Source organism: Acinonyx jubatus, chromosome D3 (genome assembly GCF_027475565.1).
Source record: "Acinonyx jubatus isolate Ajub_Pintada_27869175 chromosome D3, VMU_Ajub_asm_v1.0, whole genome shotgun sequence".
Taxonomy (NCBI): Eukaryota; Metazoa; Chordata; class Mammalia; order Carnivora; family Felidae; genus Acinonyx; species Acinonyx jubatus.
The window spans coordinates 19,840,827-19,863,763 of record NC_069392.1 but is presented as its reverse complement, the minus strand read 5'-3'; the positions used below and the strand labels follow the sequence as shown (position 1 = coordinate 19,863,763).

The 22,937-nt window shown below is 49.6% G+C and overlaps 3 protein-coding genes, 1 long non-coding RNA gene and 1 gene segment (V, D, J or C); 4 read left to right on the top strand and 1 right to left on the bottom strand.

Annotated features, from left to right (window-relative positions):
• Positions 1-22,937, top strand: part of LOC106988627 (immunoglobulin lambda-1 light chain-like) — a 308,524-nt gene that overhangs the window by 80,880 nt on the left and 204,707 nt on the right. The gene's annotated exons all lie outside the window — the stretch shown is intronic.
• The window catches only part of LOC128312485 (immunoglobulin lambda-1 light chain-like), a 442,895-nt gene that overhangs the window by 238,578 nt on the left and 181,380 nt on the right, over positions 1-22,937 (top strand). The gene's annotated exons all lie outside the window — the stretch shown is intronic.
• LOC106988621 (immunoglobulin lambda-1 light chain-like) overlaps positions 1-22,937 on the top strand; it is a 505,411-nt gene that overhangs the window by 314,523 nt on the left and 167,951 nt on the right. The gene's annotated exons all lie outside the window — the stretch shown is intronic.
• Positions 1-22,937, top strand: part of LOC106988734 (immunoglobulin lambda variable 5-39-like) — a 603,934-nt gene that overhangs the window by 427,155 nt on the left and 153,842 nt on the right.
• LOC113595120 (uncharacterized) overlaps positions 1-22,937 on the bottom strand; it is a 251,930-nt gene that overhangs the window by 88,869 nt on the left and 140,124 nt on the right. For 2 of the 3 annotated variants that reach the window (XR_008291857.1, XR_003415578.2), the window contains exon 9: positions 20,221-20,536. This is a non-coding gene — a long non-coding RNA (uncharacterized LOC113595120). Of the gene's footprint in view, positions 1-868; positions 1,076-20,220; positions 20,537-22,937 lie in introns of all 3 variants that reach the window. The other variant, XR_008291856.1, reaches the window with a different exon arrangement.

Genomic DNA, 22,937 nt, shown 5'->3' with positions numbered 1-22,937 from the left:
AGAAGGCTGTGGATTTAAGTCAGGACGATGTTGCAGACTTTAACCCAAATCTAGTCTGAATGACAGAAATGCTAAGAGGAGACAGAGAAGAAAATTAAAGGATCCAAATCAAACTACTAGAGATGAAACCCACAAGGTCTCAGATTACAAACACAAGAATTGAGATTAGCAGCAGACACGACGTGCAGACACGTGATTGAACATGAACGCAGCATGGACACTGCAAAAGAAAGGCACAAAATGACTGTAAAGTGATTAGAGCACCACTGAGAGTAGGAAAGTTCAGCAACGGATACACATGTGATTGTGTCCCCAGGGAGTGAAGGAGGGGAGGTGGAAAAGAATATTGATGAATTAGTGACCACAAAGGTTCTAAATGTCATGAAAATTCAAAACCTGTGGATTCCAAATTCTTGAGAAACCCAAGCACAAGCAATGGGGGTAAAAAGTACACACAACACCCATCAATATCCAATTTTTTAAGGCAGAGAAAAAGAGTTTTAAAAGAGGGCAGAGAGGAAAGTTACTTGGTTCAGGGGAATACGGATAAGGATTCCAACAGATTTCTCAATAGCAGAGATGCACGAGAGAGGGCGGTGGATTAACATCTTTAAAAAAACGAAAAAGAAAAACCTTAATTCTTTATCCAGGGAAATTATCCTTCCCTGATGAAGGATATTATAAATTTTTTCAGATGTACCAAAGTGACAGAATTGATCATCAGCAGACCCTCAATACAAGAAATAATACTGGACTTCCCTCCCATAGGAGAAATGGATTCCAGAGAGAATCTGAATCTACAAAATGAATGTAAGAGTCAGAAATGATAGCTACAGAGGTAAACATTAAGAATATGTTTATTATTTACCTCTCTTTGAAAAAGAAATCACCATCTAAAGCAAATCTAATAACTGCAGATGTTGGAATTTACACTGTAGCTAACAGTGAGGTGATGACACTCATACCGCAGGACTGAGGAGAGCGAGCTGGAAGTGTGCTCTAAGGATGTGATCCTCTCTGTCACGAGGTTTAATATCGCCTGAACGCAGACAGTCAGGGGCCACAGATAATAAGCCTAAAAAGAGAAATGAAATGGACCATAAAAAATGTTCCATTATTCAAGAACAAGAGATAAATGTAAAAAGAGAACAGAGTAAACATGGAGCATAGAGAAAACAAACAGCAGGATGCAATATAACTTGGTAGCAGGTTGCTACCCAGAGCCAGGAAATGGTCCAAGCACGACAACTGAAAGACGATTTTGTCAAACTGGCTTTAACAACATCACACAGATAAGAAACCTACAGTAAATAAAATGACGCTAAGTACAAGTTCAGGACGAAATTCCCACCTGATTCTTTTCCACCAGTTGAGATATAAAAAATTCACAGAACAGACAGAGAATCAAGGAAGATGAATTGAACTCTTACAAATGGTTATGGTGGAATATTTCATGTAATGTGTGTTTTAAAGAACACAACAATGGAAACAAATGACCACAGTGCACATTTCGTGAGAAAAGATACAGAAATGCCCTCACGTCCCCCTCACTGTGCTGCAGTTTTTGATATTCAAACACAGAGTGACATGAGCTCCCCTAAGAGATCCAAGAGGTGAGCATAGCTCCACATGAACCAGATCCATGAAGCCCACCCAGGAGCACTGAGATTCTCTCCACCAGCCTGAGAAGGAGCATTTTCATGGGGACCAGTGAGGACATGAGGGAGACATTGAGTGGCAAGTCTCAGAGTGGGCTCAGGAGATAGAAGTCTGGGGTCCCCACCATGGCCTGGAACTTCCTGCTCTCCCTCCTCACTCTCTGCCCAGATGCTCCCTCCAGGCCCTACCCACAGGTTCAGTCCCCACAGGGCCCTGAGCATGACCCTGACCTTGAGGTCAGTCTAGAGGGTACTGCAGGGGGTGGGCCCCAGGGAAAGAGCCCCATGGTCTCCTCAACCCGAAGGCCTTGTGTCTGTCCCCTGCAAGACTCAGGTGCCTCATTTTAGAGTGGCCATGAGACCTCTGTCACTTTCCCAAGCCTGGGGGACAGAGAAAACCAAACAATAATACGAACCTAGACCAGGTCCCTGCACAGCCAACAGCCTCCACCGGCTCCACAGATTCTCCAAGTCTAACCTGAGACACAATCCTGCTGACTGTCCCTATGTGCAGGCTGAGGAGGCTCCTTTATAGGCCAGAATAGGATGGGGTTGCAGTGGGTCCAGCGACAGAAGCCCCACTACCCAGCTTGGCCTCACCCTCCCTCCTTCATGCCCTGGACAACTGTGCTCCAAAGGGCCCAGAGTCTGAATCCAGTACACCTGGGCTGCACTCCTGGATCACACTGTTTTCCTCTGTATTCTGGGAAACTAGTCTCTCTGGACCTTAACTTCACATTCCATGTAATGGGGAAGATTATATTGACGTCAGAATCACATTGCTTTCAAATTGAATGAGAAAAAATATTGACAGAGTCTAATTATTGAAAGAGAGACTGCAGGGTCTCAGTCAATGGGTGCTGGTCCGGTATTCTGACAGATCTGTCCATCCTCTGCAGAAATCCAAGGAAAAGGGCTCAGCAAAACTGTGACATTTATGATGTGAAATTGCATATCCAGCTCCGAATTCCCAATTCCCTGTGTCATTCGGGTCACCAACTAAGCTAGTGTAGAAAACCTCCTGCCCCAAACTACAAGTGATAAGGGCTGTAGTAACAATGGCAGTAGGAGAGATGATAGTAATAATCCTAATGAAGACTTAGGTGCACACGTGAACTTTAGTGCTAGAAGCATCACCTGTTCCACCGTGACCCAACTGCACTCATTGGGATACAGGACACATCAGACTTGATTCCTAAATGGAGAGAAATGGGTAGTAATAGTATGTCACAAAGGTTTCCTGGACTGCGGCCCTTTCCAAACGCACTAAAATTTACTCTGCACTAACCCTGTTGTAACAAGACAAAGGGCCAGGCTAGGGCACTTCACCCTTGGACACGTACAGGAACCACACCTGTCCTGCCTCCTGCACCGTGTATGTGACCTGTGTGTGTTGGGCTGGGGAGAGCAGGGGGGGCAGCTGCCTGGGGGAGGCTGGGCTCCCTGGTCCACACCCTTTCTCAGGTGACAGGTGCTTTGGGGTGACCTGACCTGCAGGAGGGAAGCTCCCGGTCTGAGTTGTCCTCCACCAGCAGGGGGCAGCAGAGCTGCAGCAGGAGAAGCAGGACAGAGGCTGGGGCTGCCCAGGTGGAGCCTCACAGGGACACCAGGCCTGGGGGGTGTCTGTCCAGGGTTCAGTCATCAGAAGAAAGTGGGGATGATCCAACCTATCTTCTCAGGCTGCAGGGACCATGTTCTGAGGGTCAGACACACAGTGTCATCCAGGACACCGAAAGGATTTCTGACACAGTGATTACCTCAACTGGGAAATTCCAGTCACTTCACTGTCCAGCAGAAGTCCCAGGAGCTGACCCTTCTGTGATGGGCACATCCGGAGCTATCCTGACCACTCACCCTCTGCCTCTCCTTCCCCACCTACAGGTGGACTCGGGTCGAGGGCTGAAGCATCAGCATCCTTGCTCAGGAGTGTCTCAGGGGCAGGAGGTGGGCCGATCAGAGCCTCCAGTCACTGAAGGGAGGGTCTGCAGCCACCTTGTGAGACTGTCTCCAGTGTGAAGTGGATTCTGCCAGCCTCAGACCACAGCTCTGGCCCCTGGGATGTCAGTGTTCCGGGACAGGATCCAGCTCCCTGCAGTGACCACAGACTATCTCGTCCCCATAGCTCACAATGTGACCAAAGACATGACTCTGGTGACCCTCACAGAGACACAGTGCTTGAAGAGGTTTCTTCAGTCAGAGATGGTGTCTGACACCTTCCACGTGTTTACAGGAAACATGGGTGAAAAAAAAAAAACAGGAATCAAAGTGTTGACATGCCAGTTGCTGGTCTGTTGTGGGATGGGGATGTCAGAGATCAAATAACCACATGTAAATTCACTAGAAGTCATGATGAATCTCCAACAGCAGGTGTTTATATAACAAGTAACTCCCACATGCAACATGATGAAAAAACATCAGAAAGAGAGTTTCTCATTCTAATGACATGATAAAGGTGGGACCAGAGTGCATCTAGGGAAGGCAGAGTAGACATGAAGCAAGAGGGGTCATCCAGGAGGCCACAGGGCCACCTCTCCTTGAATCAGGTTTCATTTGTGTCTCTCCAAGGGCCCAGCCCAGCCCCATGGCCAGGCTCCTGAAAGGCCTCCAGTGGGCTGACTCAGTCGCCCTTATTGTCAGAGGCCCTGGGGTCAGATGGCCATGACCACCTCTCAGGGAGACAACATAGAAACCTTTGGTGTGCAGTGATACCAGCAGAAGCTAGGACAGACTCCTGTGCTTGTCATATATGACAATAGCAAGCCTCCTTCAGGGATTCCTGACTGGTTCTTGGGCTCAAACTTCAAAGATATGGCCACCCTAAATGCCAGCAGGATCAGAGCCAAGGACGAGGCTGGCTCCCACTGTCAGGTGTGAGACACTGGTATTAATGCTCACAGTGACAGAGTCAGACAGGGAAATGAGACACAAATCCCTTCCCCCTCTGTGTCACACTCTCCTTCAGCCCCAGGAGGACTTTGGACAAAGCATGAACAGTCCTGGCCCAGCCGCCCAGATCTGCAATTCCCAGACCTCACTCCCAAACCAGCCCTCCAGGCTGGCTCTGCACCCTGTGGACCAGGAGTGCCATACACAGGAGGCAGGATGAGGCTGTCATGTTTTAGGCTATGGTATTTGTTGTGGATGGAAGACCTGCTGAAAGGGCAGACAGAGAGACATCCATGGTGGCATAAGAAGCTCAAAGTGACAAGTGGAAGTCTCAGCTTTCAGTTGAATAGAATCATTGCAGTGTCTCTGGGTAGAAACATTTATCCATTAAAACTAATACCTCTAGCGCAGCAGAGTGTAGGGTTGTGGTGACAGGGAGTTATAATTTTGTAGCAGGTCACCAAGAATATGTGTGAGTGGAGACATTCCCAATTCCAATTCTTAAATCCTGGACCCATGAATGTTAGCTATGGGAGAAACAGCACCGCACATTGGATACAGATTTAGTACAAATATCACCTTCCGGACAATGTTACCCAAGCCAAACAAGGTACTGCCATGTGGTTGGCACAGTGAGTGAGTCTTCAAGAGGCCATTAGTCTATTCATCAAGCCAGCTGTCTCAGAATGTTGGGGAAGATGGTTGAGCCAATGAATTCCATGGGCATGGGCACGTTGCAGCCCTTCTTTTGATATAAAATGAGAGCTTTGGACAGAAGTCACAGTGAAATACTAGAACAGTGGGGGAGGCATTCTTCAAGTCCAAGGTTAATATTTTCAGTAGAAGCATTGCAGTCAAAGAAAGGAAGTCCCTTATCTAGAGGAGAGGTCTATTCCAATAACAGAGCTACCCCTTCCATGATGGAATAATAAGTCTAATGTAATGAATCTGCCAGCAGGCTCTAGGCTGATTTCCAAGGAAATGGTCTCACACTGGGAACTCAGGGTTGGTCTCTGCTGTTTGCATACTGGTCCTGAGAAGTGGCCACAGCCAGGTCAGCTTTAATGAGTGAAATCCACATGAATAACCACCCAACTTCCAACACGGGCACTTTGCTATGGAGTCCACTGAACAAGTTCAGGAGTAGATGGAGAAGAAAGGTGACCACTTTCCCCATACGTGTCACATTATCCAACTGATTATTCACATTGATTCATTTTGAGGACACACTATGGTAGGCATTTTCATGAGACACAATTAGCATCCACCTTTGTGTTCACTGGGAGTGTTCACCTCACATATTTCTTCCTCAAACATCTTTCACCAGTTTTCTTACTGTGTTTCTTTCAAGTCTCTGAACATCCAGCCAAATATTGAGTGAGAGCCTATAGGTGAGTATAAAGCCACCTCTGACCTTCTCTCTGTCCAGACAAATGAACCAACTACTCGGCTCAAATGTTACGTTTGAAAATTTTCCCCACCCATGTTGTGCAGGAAGGTCCCACATTAGGGCTGCAGTGTTAACTCTCAAAGTTGGCTGCATACCCTACAGGAACGTCTGTAAGCCAGCCCTCTGTTTTTTTCTCTGTATCAGCTGGTCATAGGATTGTCCCCACTGGGCCACAGACATGCGAGACAGAGAAAAGACAATACAGCTGGGATTGGGGTCATGGGCATCTGGCCTCTTCCTCATGCAACTCAACTGTGCCTTCATGACCTGGTGAAGCCTAACCTCAAATTTACCTCTTCTGTTTAATGATGGAGAGCTGCTGTGAATGCCCAAATCCATGCATGGTTAGTCAGGTAACACCCAATTCATGTAGGCAGCTCAGGTCACATGTAACTTTAGTGCTTTATAAGGGGCATACATTCCCTGTTATGTTCAATAGGAAGCCAAAGTATTTGCCAAATGAAGCTCTCTGCTTATACAGATGTAAAAAAAAAAAAAAATGGTGTGCTATGCATCTATTCTTGTGATAGGAACACATCGTTAACTGACACCAATGTCCTTGGCCAAATGAGTCTGAACACTAATTTGGTCCTGCTATTCATTACAGTGACCACATCCACTTCCTCATTGTTGATAAAATGGGACTGCAGGCCTCATACCAATGCAAGGATCCCATCAACTACAACTTAGGTACCCAATCCAGAGATCAGAATCTCTACAGAATATATGTGTACATATGGCAAATATGCATACACACACACACACACACACAATCTACCAACATACACACACAGACCCAATTAGTATATATATGCATACATATTCACAAATATATTCTTACATGTTGTGTATAAATATATAATATAAAGCATGTGTGGCAGGAATTTGATGTCATGCAGAACATACACACATATCAGTGAGCCACAGATAAGACACAGGGATGGTCAGTAACAAAAGGGCTCCTGCTTCCCTTTCAGTTTTCAGGGAAATTCCACAGGGATTCCTCTTGTGATTCACCTTTCCTAGAAACATACAACAATGAGAATTCTGAACATCAGTCCTGCCCCTCAAAATTTTAACTTGTAAAAAAAAATATCACTTTGGAGCTCAAACCATTTTGAATCATAGACACCTAAGGTCGTCACTGTCCCTGCATCTTCAGACAAACCAGACTCTTCTCCACAGCAACTGACCCCAAACACACTCCTTAGTTCTTGTTCCTTCTTCCCATCCTGACAGCAGCTCCAAAGTCACCTCTGCCAGAGAGGCCTCCTCCAGCCTCTCACCACACAGCACCTGCCTCTCATCTTGTATGATTTCAGTTCATTATCTGCACACCATCCAACACTGTATATTTTCCCATATCACTTTATTTATTAATTGATTTTTGTGGTAATTTTTATCCTAATTTGTCAGGAAGTTTTTAATGTAACACACGCACATCTGAATCAGAGACATAAACACTCAGGTGTTTAATTTTCTCCCGCAGAAGTAAGGCTGAAGTCAGATTGTATTTCTCCTGGTAGGCAACAATTCTGTGAGCTCCCACATCTGCTCACTTTCTGTCCCACCATCACTACTACGGAGGCTTTGCTTTTCCCTGTTGTCACACCCAAGTACAAGGAAAGAGCACTGCATAAATCTACTCTGTTTCTTCCCTCACAAGAGTAAAAGTTCCCCAAAAGATCCCCAAACAAATGACACATTCAAGGGGCCAATTCTTGGCCACAGGGCCAATCTTGACGTCTCAAGAGAGACTTGACAATAGCAATAGTGTGGTTTCTAAATGAATATGGAAGACGAGATACAAGTAGGAGAGGTTGGAGACTGTCTCCGGTACCAACAAAGCAAGACTTCCACTCTGCTGCAGCAGTCCTAAATGGAAACTCTGACCCAGGGCCCGTGTCCTGTTCACACTGATTTCCCAGGATGCAATGTGTCCCAGACTAAGCGGATCTGAATTAGTGTTTGTTGGACGAGTGTTTTCCTCTGTCTTGGGAGCAGTAGCCGTCATCACACTATTGGCGACACCAGCAGCCAGTGCCAGTTAGAGGCAGTCCTGGCTTCTGTGTAGCTTTGTGTCACGCCGCAGAACCACTCCCACGGCCACCCACCTCCCCAGAGACAGGAGCAGTGATACCGCAGATGGGCCCTGCCTCCTCCTCCTCCTCACATGAGCCTCTTCCTACTTGCATGGATAACCTGACCTCCTCCTGCCTGGTCTTGAGGCTGACAGAGGCCCCGCAGAGAAGAGGAATTCCTTCCCTGGGGTCAGCAGTCCACGGATCAGGGAATCAGGATCTGAGCACTGGGTTCTGAATCTCCCCCCGGACAAAGGATTTCACTGGGCCTCGGGCGGTCAAGTGGAGCGGCCACCAGGGGGCAGCAGAGATCACCTGGCAAAGCCCCCTGCACATGGGGAGGGTCTGGGCAACAGGGCATATGCAGGGAGGGTTAGTCATGAGACTTGACTGAAAAGTGTAGGTTGTCTATGGCATCACCTTTGACTCTGGTGTAAGCTACTGGTTCAGTGTCTCTCAGATATGTCTCCTGTACAATGTGCTCCTGTCTCTAGCACAGATCCAGTAATTCCTGCCTCTCCAGCCCGGCCCATACCTGGTAAACTCGATCAAAACTTCCTCAAGCTGGGTCTGTCCCTGACACTGAGTACACCATGGGGATACTGAGGCATAGCATGGATAACCTGTCCCAGAAGTTCTCCATCAGGACACAATCCTACAGCACCTCAATGGTTCCCCCAAAACTCCACGTGCACTAGACAAGAGAGAAATTTTGGTCAGGTTCTGAAGTTCCCCAACACAGACCTGGGGTAGGACACTTCACTGACCTAAGTTCCTCCAGTCATCTAAAGAGTAAACATTCTGTAATAAGTTCAGAAAATTCAGACAGACTCCAACTCTGAGCTCTGCTATGGCCACACCCAACCAGGAGCCTGGACAAGGAGAGGGATGCAGTTGTGGACCCCATTATGGGCTCAGAGGGTGAAGCAGAATCCCCTGGGCTGAAAGTGGATCTGAAGGGCTGCCCTCTCCCATCTCTGTGTTCCTTGGGGCTGAGCCCATTTGTGAAGCCACAAGGCCCCTCAGCATCAGCCCCTGAGCCCTGGCTGATTTGCATGAATAGCAGGTGTCTCCAGCAAGGGGATAAGTCAGGCCTGGGAGGAACCCTGCCCAGCCTCAGGACCTCAGGGAACAGAATCGAGGCACCTCCACCATGGCCTGGATCCCTCTCCTCCTCGGCCTCCTCGCTCACTGCACAGGTGCTGTGCCCAGGCTCATACCCACCCCAGGCCCAGGGTTCTGGGACAAGCCTGGTCCTGACTCTGAGCTCAGCAGGGGAGTCTCAGTGGGGACAGGATGCTCAAGACACTGCTGTGGGATGGGGGGCTGGTGGGGAGATATCCCCCCACCATGCTCACTGATCTGTGTGAGCCCTGAAGGGCTGCACCTGCCCAGGGAAAGGAGGGGGGTTGGTTCTCATTGGTTCAAAGGCTCCATCCACCAGGCGGGCCCATGGGCCCCAGGGACTAAGATGACAACAGAGTGGACACTGGGGCCTAGAGAATCACTGGAGCTTAAGCCAGGCAGGTGGGAGTGTTCAGGGGATGACACCCCAGGCTGGAAACCCACCTCTCACCTTCTCTCTTGCAGGCTCCGTGGCCTCCTATGTGCTCACTCAGCCCCCATCAGTGTCAGTGAACCTGGGACAGATGGCCAGGATCACGTGTGGAGGAAACAACATTGGAAGTAAATATGCTTACTGGTACCAGCAGAAGTCAGGCCAGGCCCCTGTGCTGATTATCTATAAGGATAGCAACCGGCCCTCAGGGATCCCTGACCGATTCTCAGGCACCAACTCGGGGAACACAGCCACCCTGACCATCAGCGGGGCCCAGGCCGAGGACGAGGCTGACTATTACTGTCAGTCATATGAGAGCAACTATGATCTTCACAGTGACACAGGCAGATGGGGAAGTGAGACACAAACCCCTTCTGTCTGTGTCACACTCTCTTCCAGTCCCTGGAGGCCTGGGCACAAAGCAGAGCAGGTCTGGCTCAGGTCCCCAGATCTGAGGTCCTCAGACCTCCCCACCCAGTTCCCAAGGCTGACTCTGCACAGGGAGGGTCAGGAGTGCATTTACAGCTGACAGCACTAGGCTTCCCTGCTTCTCGGGGCCTGGGTGTGAACTGGGGACAGAGGGCCTGGGTGGAGAAAAGACACAGGGAGACTTTCGTCCAGTGCTCATTATCTCTGCACTTCCATGTGGTGGCTGTGGGCTACTGCTCTCACAACTGACAAGGATTAGAGCCCCAAATTTCCCACTTCACCTGAGGTCCTGAAGCCCTGGTGTCATGTGTGGAGCCACCTTCACCTGAGTGCAGTAGACACCGTGGGGTCACCCACACCCTGTCTTTTGGGTTCACACACTCACCCACTACTGCCTGGAGCCTCTGACAGCTCACAGGGGTGCTCCTCACTGCCAAGGACTCTTGCTTCAGAAAACTGCCTTCTCAGAGAGGTTCAGTTAAATAATCTCCTGAGGCCTAGAGGCCCAGGCCCTGCCCCACTTTCACATGTCCTGAAAGGTCCCAGCTTTGGAGCTCCCTGCGGGAATGAGGCCTCATCTGATGTCTCACTCCGTGTGGGTCACTTCTCCTTCTGCCCAGTCTGACCTCCCTCTTCCTTCCAGATCTCCTGCACATGCATTTCTCCATCTCAGAGTCAGCTTCCAGGAACCCAATCCAGGATAGCCAGCATCCTTGACAGGATCCTCTCAGACCTGAAGAGGCCGCTGTATACACACAGAGCTAGGGTTTCTCCCCCAGATCCCCAATGTGCATGTCCAGTCCCCACAAATGTGCTCAGCCTTTAAGAGGATACAAAATACATTTTTCTCTGCTGGGATATTTATTTTTGTCCCAGATGATTTGATATCATATAACTTCAATATTGAGATATAAAGTTAACTATTGTTAACACATCTGATGTTAGATGCTAATGGGATGAGACAGGAGAATAGAACAGAAACTTATGGTCAATATATATCCAAACACACCTTACGACATTAGGAAGAAACACATGTTACTTCTATGCTGCTCATTTCTGTGACTACCCTGTGCTCAGAGGGGTGTCTATAATGTCCATCTTCACTACTCACCCCATATCCCCTTCCCACAGCAAATACCTGAGCTAGTCGCCATTGCTGCCCGTTGGTAGGACTAGACCTTCATTCTGGAAAGTTAGTCCATTAGCAGACCTGCTGAATTGGATTGTGGTGCATTTATGACTGTAATGCAGACCCAGGGAGCATTAGGGGATCTTCTGAATCCAGAGACACTCTTCTTGCCCCAGTTGCGCACTAGAAATTCAGCTCCTCCATAATAGTCACCATGATTCACTCCAGGCAGTGCCTCCCCCACTTTTCCTGATGATTCATCCCCAGGAGGAGCCTAAAGCAGACAAGGCACATTCTCTGCCACTAGAGCCATGCAGCCCATATTCCCTGGGGTCTCAGCCCATCCACAGCACACACTCCATGTGGCTGGTGAAATAGTCTATTCTTTAATTTTTTCCACATCACTACAGGATCTAGAATCTGAATCAAGCCCACGTGACCAGAGCAGGACAGTTAAGCCCCATGTCCCAGGTGGCCAAATAGGAGATAAGCAGAGGAAGTGAGATTTTCCACAGTGGCCTAGACTTCAGCTTGTGAAGCTCAGTGAGCACACAGTCCCCTGATGGGGTGGGAGGGGGGCGTCTCCACAAGATGTAGCTGCAGGTGCAGCAGGTCGGGGTGGGGCCCAGGCATCTGCATGTGGAACAGCTCCCAGGTGAGCCTGCAGTGTTCTTAGTCCCAGGTCCACACTCTGTGTGGCCTCACTCCTGCTCCCTGGCTGCTCCCACACAGGTGGGAGGCCCACAGGGAGACACAATGTGAGACACAGGTGCCCTGCTCTCTCCCATCCAGGGTCCATGGGGTCAGGGCCCTGCACTCACCTGTGTCCACATTATTCCCTCCCTTCCAGGCTGGGGCCAGTCGCTTCTGACCCAGCCTCCCTTTCTTCCTCCAAGCCCCTCTCCTCTCCTGTCTTACGAGCTCCATGCCTCCCCTGATCTGAGGCTGCCTCCATCCCTGTCAGTGGCCCTGGGGAAGCCCAGGATCCTCAGCTCTGGGGATAAGCTCATGCGTGAACATGCATCTTGGTACCAGCAGAAGGCAAGCCTGGTCCCAAGCTGGTTATACATACAGATATGAGCAACCATCTGGGTCCAAATCTGAGGATGGAACTTAGGAACATAGCCTCCCTGAGCATGACCAGGACTGAGGGCCAAGACAAGACTGACCATTGCTGAACTACCTAATGTGGCGGTGGGAGTGCCTATCAGTGACTCAGGTGATAGGTAAAGATGGGCAGTGGGACACAAACCCTCCTGCCATGGCCTGGCTCTCATTCTCCCTACATCTCTGAGCAGCTGCTGGTCAGGCCTTAGGATCAGGTGACCTCCCTGGTCCTGGCCTGACCCTCCAGGGTGGGAGAATCCAGCAGGTTCTCCATCCTCTGGTCTGTTTATCCTAATGAACAGTGGTGAGGGGGGATGGCTATTCTGACTATTGGGACTGGAGTCAGGTTTATAGTATATAATAAAGATTTAGGATGTCATTGTACATTATACATCACACAGGCCTCAGATGTAATCACATGTCATTGAGGAAGGGAGACACCTGTCTCAGACAGCACAGTCCCGGGAATTCCTCTTCTCCTTAATAACAGACATCCTGGATGGGCCCCACAAGGCTGTGTCTCCTCTGGTTCCTGGATGAGGTGTCCCACATCCTAAGGACTGACAGACACTTCATAAAGCAGGAAACAGGTCCCTGCTGCCCCAGGCCCTTCCCTCCTTAGGTTTAACAGGAACTGTGGAAAAAGTGCAGACACTACGTTGGATCCCACCTAGGGGTCTTCCTTCTGGCACAACTGTCCTCCACTGCCCCAAATCCCATCTCCTGCACTAGCAGGTCTGACCCTTAGCTCAGGTCTGACCCACAGGTACTCACACCCACCCCCCATGCTGACCCTGTGTGGTGGCTTCATCTGCATTCAGGCCTTACCTGGCACTTGGAGGGGAGAGGTCTCTTCCAAGAATTGAATACATCTCTATCATAAATAATTTCTCTTCATGATTCTTTGACTTGTGATTTTTAGAGCAATTTCATAAGGTCAAAATGACAGGTGATGAATTAATTAAGAAGGAAACACAAGCTTCCCCCATGTCCACTTCTGCCTTGAATCAGGGCAATATCTCCATGGAGTGGGGAGACACAGAACTGAAAATCTTTTTCTCCTCACAAAAGCATGGCATGTATGATTGGAATATTTCATCTACAGTTTAGTTATTGACCCAATGAATGAAAAAGATGATTTCTGGTTGAAATCATATTTCCAGGGATTTTTCCAGTTGGGATCACAAAAGGTCCCTCTAAAGGATTATAATCTGGATATTCTCACCAAGCCTTTCTTATCAACATGACAATGAATGGACTGGCACCTCCCTAGCCCTCAGATCGTCCCATGACCAAGTGCAGCAGCATTCCCCATAGACACCTGCCAGAACTGAGAGGAAGAAGCTGTCTTCTTCAGAACCTGGAACATTCTGGCTGAGGTTGTCCTACATCCCCTCTCAGCCGAGTGGCCTTCCTCACATGGTGCAGGTGACTGTTGCTTCCTCACACCTGCCACCATCTTTTTGTCTCTCCCTCTCAGGGAATGGGGACCTGCAGTCATTTCCCTGCCTCCCCTCCCAGTCAGGTACACCTCTAACACATGTTCCTGCTCAGCTCAGCCAATCTGTGGGGGTATTGGTAAAGCAGTGACAGGTCACCCACATGGGACCCCAGACAGGGGACCAGGACCAGAGGCACATGTAGCACCCTAGTCTCCCTGTGGCTTTAGATTGTTTAGGGGGGTGAGGAGGGATAATAACCACTGCCCTGAGTGGCCTCAGCCCCCACTGGGAGGTCCCAGGCTAACCTGTTCCTATGTCAGCATCTTCCTCCTGGAGGCCTCTCAGTGTGCCTACCAGCTGCCAAGAGAACCTGACTTACTACCTGGAAATGGCCTCTTACCATACCTGACCTCACCCTCTGTACCCAGAAATGTTCACCTCAGGAGAAACCCCACACTGGCCCTGAACTCAGGTAGAATCCCAGGTCCCTCTGGTTTTCCTGTTCTTTCAGATCCTCTAACCAGGTCATTTGTCATTTGCCTATAATGTCATCTTTCACTCTCAGGTATAAATTTCAGGGTATGTGTGTGACAGACCCTGCTCATGAAGACATTGCCTATTTCTCCAATACAGCTCAGGCACTTTGTCTCCCACCAACCCATGCCCTGGCCCACTCTCATGAGACTAATGTCCTGTCACTGTCCACAAACATCCGTCTTCCCTGTGATCACACGTTTCCTCCTTCCTCCAACCCTGTGCTGACAGCCCGTACCAGACACAGCTGCTCCTCCTTGCTGGAAGATCCTCCCACCTTCTCCCTCCACTAAACTCCCTCAGTGAAGGGAGAAGAGACTGAAAAATCCTCTTCTTCCCTTTCCCAGTGCCTGCAACGTGGTGATTTTCTCAATAAACTAATTTCAACTAAATTAATAAATTCAGATGTTTATTACAAATTTTTCCCAAACTGAAGACAACTTAATAGTGACAAACATTCCCTTGAAGAGTAACTCAACTTTGAAGCCCCCTTTCATTCTCTTATATGGCAATATTGCTTTTTGCATCTGATCTCTTCCTACTCCTAACTACAAAATGGGGATACCAAGGCACAGCACCTATGACCTGCCATAGAAGCTCCTGGCCAAGAGCAGATATGACACCCCATGATGCCATTGGAAAATCCATGTGCTCTTGATAGAGGAGGAATTTTTTTTTACCTTTGTGGCCCACAAGCTATGACCCGGGGTAGAACCTGCACCTGTGTGAGCACCATAGTGTTTCCCATAGAGGGTGTTCAGAAACTAAAGGTAAACTCCACCTCTGAGTTCTCAATGGTCAGGCCAGCCCAGGACTGACACCAGATCACAAACTGGGGTGCAAATATCAGGCCCAGACTATGATACCAGAGGGTGAAGCAGAATCCCTTGAAATGAGGGTGGGTCTGCACAGGCCACCTCCTCCTCTCCGTGTCCCCTGGGGCTGAGCTCTTCTCTGAAACCACAAAGATCCTCAGTAGCAGCCCCTGAGGTGGCTGATGCATAACCTCCAGGTCTCCCCAGGAAGGGATAAGAGGCCAGGAGAGAATCCTACCCGGCCTTGGGCCTCGGGAGCAGATTCGGGAGACCTCCACCATGTTCTAGACACCTTTCCTCCTCAGCCTCCTTGGCCACTGCACAGGTGCTGCACCCAGCTCACACCCACCCCAACTCAGGGCCATGGGACAAGGCTGGCCAGGCTCTGAGCTCAGCATGTGAGGCAGGATGCTCATGACCCTGCTGCAGGATGAGGGGCTGCAGGGGTAACACCCCCATTGCACTTACTGGCTCTGTGTGAGCCCAGAGAGGCTGCCTCTACCTAGGGAAAGGCCTGTTTTTCAATTTGTTCATAGGCCCCATGGACCAGTCAGGCCCATGGGATTCTGAGAATGAGATTGATGAGAGGGGGCAAACCTGGGGTTTGCAGAGAATCCCTGGAGCTAGGCAGGTAGGGGACTCCTGGGGATTGGACCAGATCTGGAAGCCCACCTCTCCTTTTCTCTCTCACAGGCTCCATGGCCCCTACAAGTGACTCAACCCCCTCGCTGTCAGTGGCTATGAAGGAGACGGCCAGGATCACATGTGGGGGAAAACACATGGGAAGTACATATGTCCACTGGCACCAGCAGAAGCCAAGCTAGACACCCCTGGAAATTATCTATCATTACAGCAACCTGCCCTCAGGGATCCCTGACCAATTTTCAAGTTCCAACTCAAGGACCAGGCCATCCTGACCATAAGCCAGGCCCAGGCCCAGGACAAAGCTCACTGCCACTCTGCCACCTACCATGGCAGTGGGAGCAGTTTTCAGTGACTCACAGTGACACAGACAGGTGAAGGGGGACCCAAACCTGGTCCCCTAGCCTGGCTCACACAGCTCGCCCTGGTCACACCCAGCGGGACAGAGCCTTCCACACAGAGACTGGCCCTGCCCTCACTCCCCCAGCGATGGAGCCAGTCCTCAGTCCTGTCTGGGCTCTGTCTTCTCCATGGCAACCTGAACAGGCACGAGCACCTGCCCATCAGCAGGTGCTCATTCCCAAAAGATCACCCGAAAACCACTTCATCCTGCACACCAAGTCCGTTAGTGCTCAGGAGAAAACTCCCAGGCAGAGTCTCAGGAACGTCTCAGGCAGGTGAGGGGAGTGTGTGCAGGGTTTCAGGATGTGCACATGAGGAGTGTGAGGCAGGTCTTTCAAGGAAGGAGCAGCCTGACGTGGGTCACTTCTGTGACATAACAGCATAGGACTGGTGGACCCTCTCAAGGGGGCAGTCATCAAACCAGTCTTGATCAGTAAACTTTTATTTAAGAAGCTGTTTACCCAGATGAGAATGTTTGCCCAGGGGAGCAAACTGTTTAGCTCCTAATGCATTTTCCAGTGCCCTGAGTGATTATTTACATCCTTACCCTTCTGGGCAAAGATTTCTAGATCTAATAGACACCCTGCCACAGGTGGTCTCAGTCCTCAGATCCAAACATGAGGGACAAAATGAAAACGAAGAAGTTCATTGAACTCCAGAGGGAAGACACAGACCTCTCCGTGGGCAGGGATGGGAGATGTAGTGTCTGAGGACCAGAACTACGGGACCTCCTGCCCATGTGGGGGTCACCCCGAGAGCATGGAGGGATAGGTTGCAGATGGAGGGAGCCCAGAGAACAGGTGCCCATGCTGGACCGAGCTCCAGGGAGAGACAGAGCCTGGCCCGTCCCTGGTCCAGCACCTCCACCAACATGTTCAGACCTCTCCCTCCCTCTCTCAGGCAGCCCCTTCCCTCCCTCTGATCCTTCCAGCTTAGACCTCCTTCCTCTCCCATTTCTCTGCCCACCCTACACCACAGCTCAACCCACGGTGAGGGGGACACTCCCTTGGCCCCATGCCCAGGCCCTGCAGAGGAGGCCAGACCAGGAACACTGTCAGAAACGTCAGTATCCAGTGTAGGACATTCCTGCAGAACCTGGCCAGTCTCTGACTTTCATTTCTACCAATACCAACAGCCTCAGGGACCTTGATGGACTCTCTAACCTCCACTGAGAAAGCCGATCATAGAGACATGGGCCAAAAGAAGAACCTTATGATAGACATTGAGCTGTCATAGCAGACCTTTTCTGGACTCAAGGACTTATTGCAGCCCTAGGCAGAGCTGGATCTGTCTGCAATGACCCTGGGCAGAACAGAGAAGGGACAGAGGCTTGAATAAAAGTTGAACCAGTGATAATGTCACAGGGCACAGCTGTGGCAACACCCTCCATGGAGGCCCTAAATTAGCAATCGTCACCTGGAGAGTCGTTTGTGGCACTGATTGTAGGAACATGGGGTAGGAATGCTACTTTCGGTTTTTCTGGGTCCTGACTTCTGTCAAAACCTCCAGCGGCATCGTCAGAGGGCCAATGAGGGCTGGTCTGCTTTCCAGCTGGGCAGGCTCTGCCCTTGAAGTATAAGAAGGTCTGGGAGAGCCCTGCCCTGTTGTGGGGTCTCAGGATGCAGAGCTCTGGGGCATCTCCTCCATGGCCTGGGCTCCTCTCCTGCTCCCCCTTCTTACTCTCTGCACACGTGCTGCCCTAGGTCCTGCTTGCAGGCTCAGCCCCCACAGGACCCGAGTGGACCCGCCCCAAACCCTGAACTAGCCCAGGTATAGCTTCAGGTTGGGACCCCTGGGAGTGAGCCCTTCTTCCTCAAGCCCACCTCTCCCCTCCTTCTTGCAGGATCTATGACCTCCATGAGCTGACTGGACTGCTTTCAATTTTGATGTTTCTGGGAGAGCTGGTCACCATCACCTGACAGAGAGACAAGTAGAATACTATGCTGTGCACTGGAACCCGAGATGCTCATTTGTGATAACACCAAAGGAACCCAACGACGCCTGACTGAGTCTTTGGCTCCAACTCAGGGATCATGGCCACCTTACTGTCAGCAGGGTCTGGACTGAGGGCAAGGCTACTACGCCTGTCATGTGTGGGATAACAACAGGAGATGGGGTCATGGACACACTCTGACTTGTTCCTCATGCATTTAACCTGTGCCTTCAGGACCTGGTGAACTCTGATTTTCAATTTACCTCTTCTGCATGATGATGGAGAGCTGCTGTGAAAGCCCAGTCCCTGCATGGTTGGTTATATAACACCCAGTTTACATAGCTGACTCAGGTCATGGGGTTACTTAGTGGCTCATAGTCAGAATACAGCCTCTACTAAGATTCAGTAGCATTCAAAATAACAAGTAGTTGGTAGGCTGCCCATGTTTGTCAGTTCTAGGAGCAGTGTCATTAACTAGCCAACACCAGTGATCCCTGTCAAACAAGTCTGATTATTAATTTGCTTCCATTTCATTATGGTTACCTCACCCACATTGTCATTGGTGATAAATGCAACTACATGGCTCCTGCCATACAAAGGATTCCATCAAGCACGATTTGGGGTCCCAAGTCAGAGTCTAGAACCTCCAGAAGACACACACGCAATGGATATCTACATACACACACACAGTATACACATAAGTACACATGTACACACATGTTCACCAGTATATTCATACGTAGGTACATACATAGATAATGTAAAGGATATGTCACAGGAGTTTCGCAGGCTAAACACACACATGTGGCCCAGGAGTCAGAGAGGCTGAAGGAAGATGAGGGGAAGGTGGAGCCTTTGTGACACGGCCACTGCCATGTTTCAACCAGGTGACCCAGCAGATAAGCCCCGATGACTGTCCCCTACAAAACTGCTTCTGTTTCTTCTTCTGTGTGCACAGGACTTAACACAGGAACTTCCCTCATGCTTCACCCCACCTGGAAACCACAGCAGGGACGATTTTGACAACACATCACTCCTGTCCCCAAACTTTTAACTTATGAGAAAATGTCACCTTGGAACAGAGCTAGTTTTGAATCATAAACAACATATTTTCTCACTGGTCCTTCATCCTCAGACAAACCAGACTCTTCCCAGCAGGACACAGACTCTGCTCTCATGAGCACACTTATTATTATGTGTCCTTTCCTCCCAGAATGAGAGCAGCCCTGAAGTCACCTCTCCAGAGATTCCTCCTCCAACTTCTCACCAATCACCACCTGCCTGTCGTTTCTGTCTGATCTCAATTAATGTTCTGCACATCATCTACAACTACAAATTCCCTCCACTATTACTTTTTAGCTGATGCTTTTGTGTTAATTATCATACTAATTGGTAGAATTTTTTTACTGCCAAGCAGACACATGACTATTAGAGGCAGAAATAGTCAGGAGACTATCTCTCTACCACAAAAAGTAAATCTGGAATCAGAGGGTGACTCTCCAAGTACTCACCAGTTCCATGATGCACCAAATCCTCTCTGCCTGTTCCACCATCCCTACTATGGAGCTTTGCTTTTATTTTTATACTGTAGACCTCAGGAAGGCTGCAGCCGCTCCAGCTATCACATCCGTGTAAAGAGGAAAGGCACTGTATATCTAGTCTATTTCTCTCATTCACAAGACGACAAGTCCCCAGAAAGGATCCCAGCTGACTGACACAACCATGAGCCATTTCTGGCTTGCAAGGTCAATCCTGGTCAAGAGGGACCCCAGAATAGCAATAGTGTGGCTACTAAATGCATATGAAGATAAGATACAGGTAGAAGGGGCTGGAGACTCTGCTGTGCCACCAGAGCCACTGTGACCACTCTCCTGCTCCAACCACAAGATGGAATCTCTGAGAAAGATCCGTGTCTTGTTCACAATCATCTCCCAGGATGATTGTGTCAGACCAAAGTGGGTCTCGATAAATGTTTTCTGGGTGAGAGTTCTCCTGTCTCTGTCTTTGGAATGGTCCTATTTTGATGCATCAGCAGCCAGCACCAGTAAGGGGCTGTCGCTGTGTCCTGTGTCCCTACTGCTAAGCCCAAGAACCACACCCATGACCACCCGTGTCCCCAGAGATATGAGCAGTGATACTTCAGATGGGCCCTACCTTGTCTTCCTCAGATGAGCCTGTTCTTGTTTTCATGGATAATCTGATCTCCTCCTGCCTGGTCTTGAGGCTGACAGGGCATTGGAGAAAAGAGCAATTCCTCCTCTGGAGCCAGCAGTCAAGGGATCAGAGAATCAGGTTCTGAGCTGTGGGTTCTTCATCACCTGGACAAAGGAGTTCCCCGAGCCTCCCAGAGTCAGTGTGGAGTGGCCACCAGGGGACAGCAGAGATCACCTGGCAAAGCACCTGGAGATGGGGTGAGCCTGGCATCAGGGCTTCTATCACGCAGGAAGCGTTGGCCATCCGGATGTGAGACCTGAGGGAAAAGGTGTAGGTTTCTACAGGATCTCCTCTTACGCTGATATAATAGTCTGCATCCATGTCTCTTAGAACTGTGTTGTTTAGATTTGCCTCTCTCTCAACACAGGTCATTACTTCCCACCTCTCCACTCACCTCATTTCTGCTCAACTCAGTCACTGTCACACTTTGCCCAAGGACTGGATCTGTCCTCGACACCGACTGCACCTTGTGGATACTGAGGCTATGACCTGTCTCAGAAGCTCCCCCCTTCCCCCCCACCCCATGGACAGACACTTACAGCACCTCAATGACGCTTTAAAATTCCATGTGCACTTGCCAAGGGAAGAATTTTATTTAGGTTCTGGTGTTCCCCAACAGAGATATGGCTCCGCAACCCCACTGACTTAAACCTCCTATAGTGTCTGTAGAGTAAACATGTTATCACGGGTTCAGAAAATACAGACAAATTCCACTTCTGAGCTCAGCCAGGACAGGTCAGCCCAGGAGTGAGGTCAGGACACGGAGGGGAATGGAGTTGTGCACCCCAGACTATGCGATCAGAGGGTGAAGCAGAATCCCCGGACTGAGGGTAGGTCTGCAGGGCTGTCCCTCCCCTCTCTGGCCTCTCTCAAACCACAGAGTTCCCGCCTGTGAGCAGCCTCCTCACCCTGGCTGATTTGCATGTCCACCACGTCTCTCTAGCAAGGGGATAAAAGAGGCCTGGGGTAAGTCCTGCCAGCCTCTAGGCCTGCGACTTAAGGAACAGAATCATTTCACCTCCACCATGGCCTGGAGTCCTCTTTTCCTCGGCCTCCTCGTTCACTACACAGGTGCTGTCCACAGGCTCACATTCACCGCAGCCTCAGGGATCTGGGGCAATCCAGGACCTGACTCTGAGCTAAGCAAGGGACTGCCTGTTGTGGGAAAGATGATCATGACCTTGCTGCAGGATGAGGGGCTAGGGGTGGGGGAGAGTGACAGTCCCTCAAGTATCCACTGGCTCTGTGACCCTGAGGCACTGCACCTGCCTGGAGAAATTAGATAATGTTCAAAGGCTCCATCCACCAGCCAGGCCCATGAGCATCAGGGGCTGAGATGATGGGACTTGGGAAACTGGAAACCCAGAGACTCCCTGAGCTCAGGCCAGGCAGGTGGGGTTCTCCTGGGGATGAGACCCAGCACCGGAAAACCACCTTTCTTTTCTCTCTTGCACGTTCCGTGGCCTCCTATGTGCTGACTCAGCACCCCCCTCAGTGTCCGTGACTCTGTCACAGACAGCCAGGATCACCTGTGGGGGAAACAACTTTGGAGGTAGAAGTGTTCAATGGTACCAGCAGAAGCCAGGCCAAGCCCCCATGCTGATTATCTATTATGACAGCAATGGCCCTCAGGGATCCCTGACCAATTCTCTGGCTCCAACTCCGGGAACACAGTCACCCTGACCATCAGTGAGGCCCAGACTGAGGACAAGGGTGACTATTGCTGTCAGGTGTGGGACACTGATAGTGCTCACAGTGACACAAACAGACGGGGAGTGAGACACAAACCCTTTCCCCATCTGTGTCACATGCTCCTGCAGCCCCAGGAGGCCTGTGCACAAAGCAATGAGTGGGTCTGGCCCAGGTCTCCAGATCTGAGGTCCCCACTCTACTCTCCAGGTAGCATGGAAGAAGGTAGACCAGCAGAGAATACGCACACAGTTATTATGAATATATTTCATTGGTTTCTGTGGGTGTGTATGTGACTCAACCAGTTAGAAGAACATATAGAAGCCATTTTTCAAAGACCAAAACTTTACAACTTCCCTAACAGAAACAACATGATCTGACATAGAAAAAAAAAAAAAAAACCAAAAAACAAAAAACACTGGATGAGGTTAGCAACAGATTAGATGCTGAAAATGAGATCAGTGAACTTGACGTCATAGCAGTAGAAAGCATTCAAAATGAAATACAGAGGGGAAAAGCTACAAAAAGTCAATAAAATTTTAGCATGTGTAAAACAACTTCCCACAGCCTCAAGTTTGTGTGACTTAGAAATTGTGGGAAAGAAGTTAGAGACCAGCTGGTGCCTTGAAAACACATCTGAAGAATCATAGCAAAAATGGCTTCAAATTTGGTGAAATTCATGCACTAATACATACAAGAAACTCAGCAAAGCTCAGGCATGGGAACACGAGAGACAGCACAGCACACATTGTGATGAAACTGCTACAAACCAGTGATGCAGACACTCTTGCAGCCAGAGAGGAGACGTGTTCCCTACAGCGGAATGAGCTTCATGGTGGGAGCACATTTCTCATTACAGACACGTAAGCAAAAGAACAGGGGAGCAATGTCTCCACAATCCTAAGAAAATAGCTGTCAACTTTGGCCTTTACCCATAGAAAATGTCATTGAAAAGGGAAGACAAACTA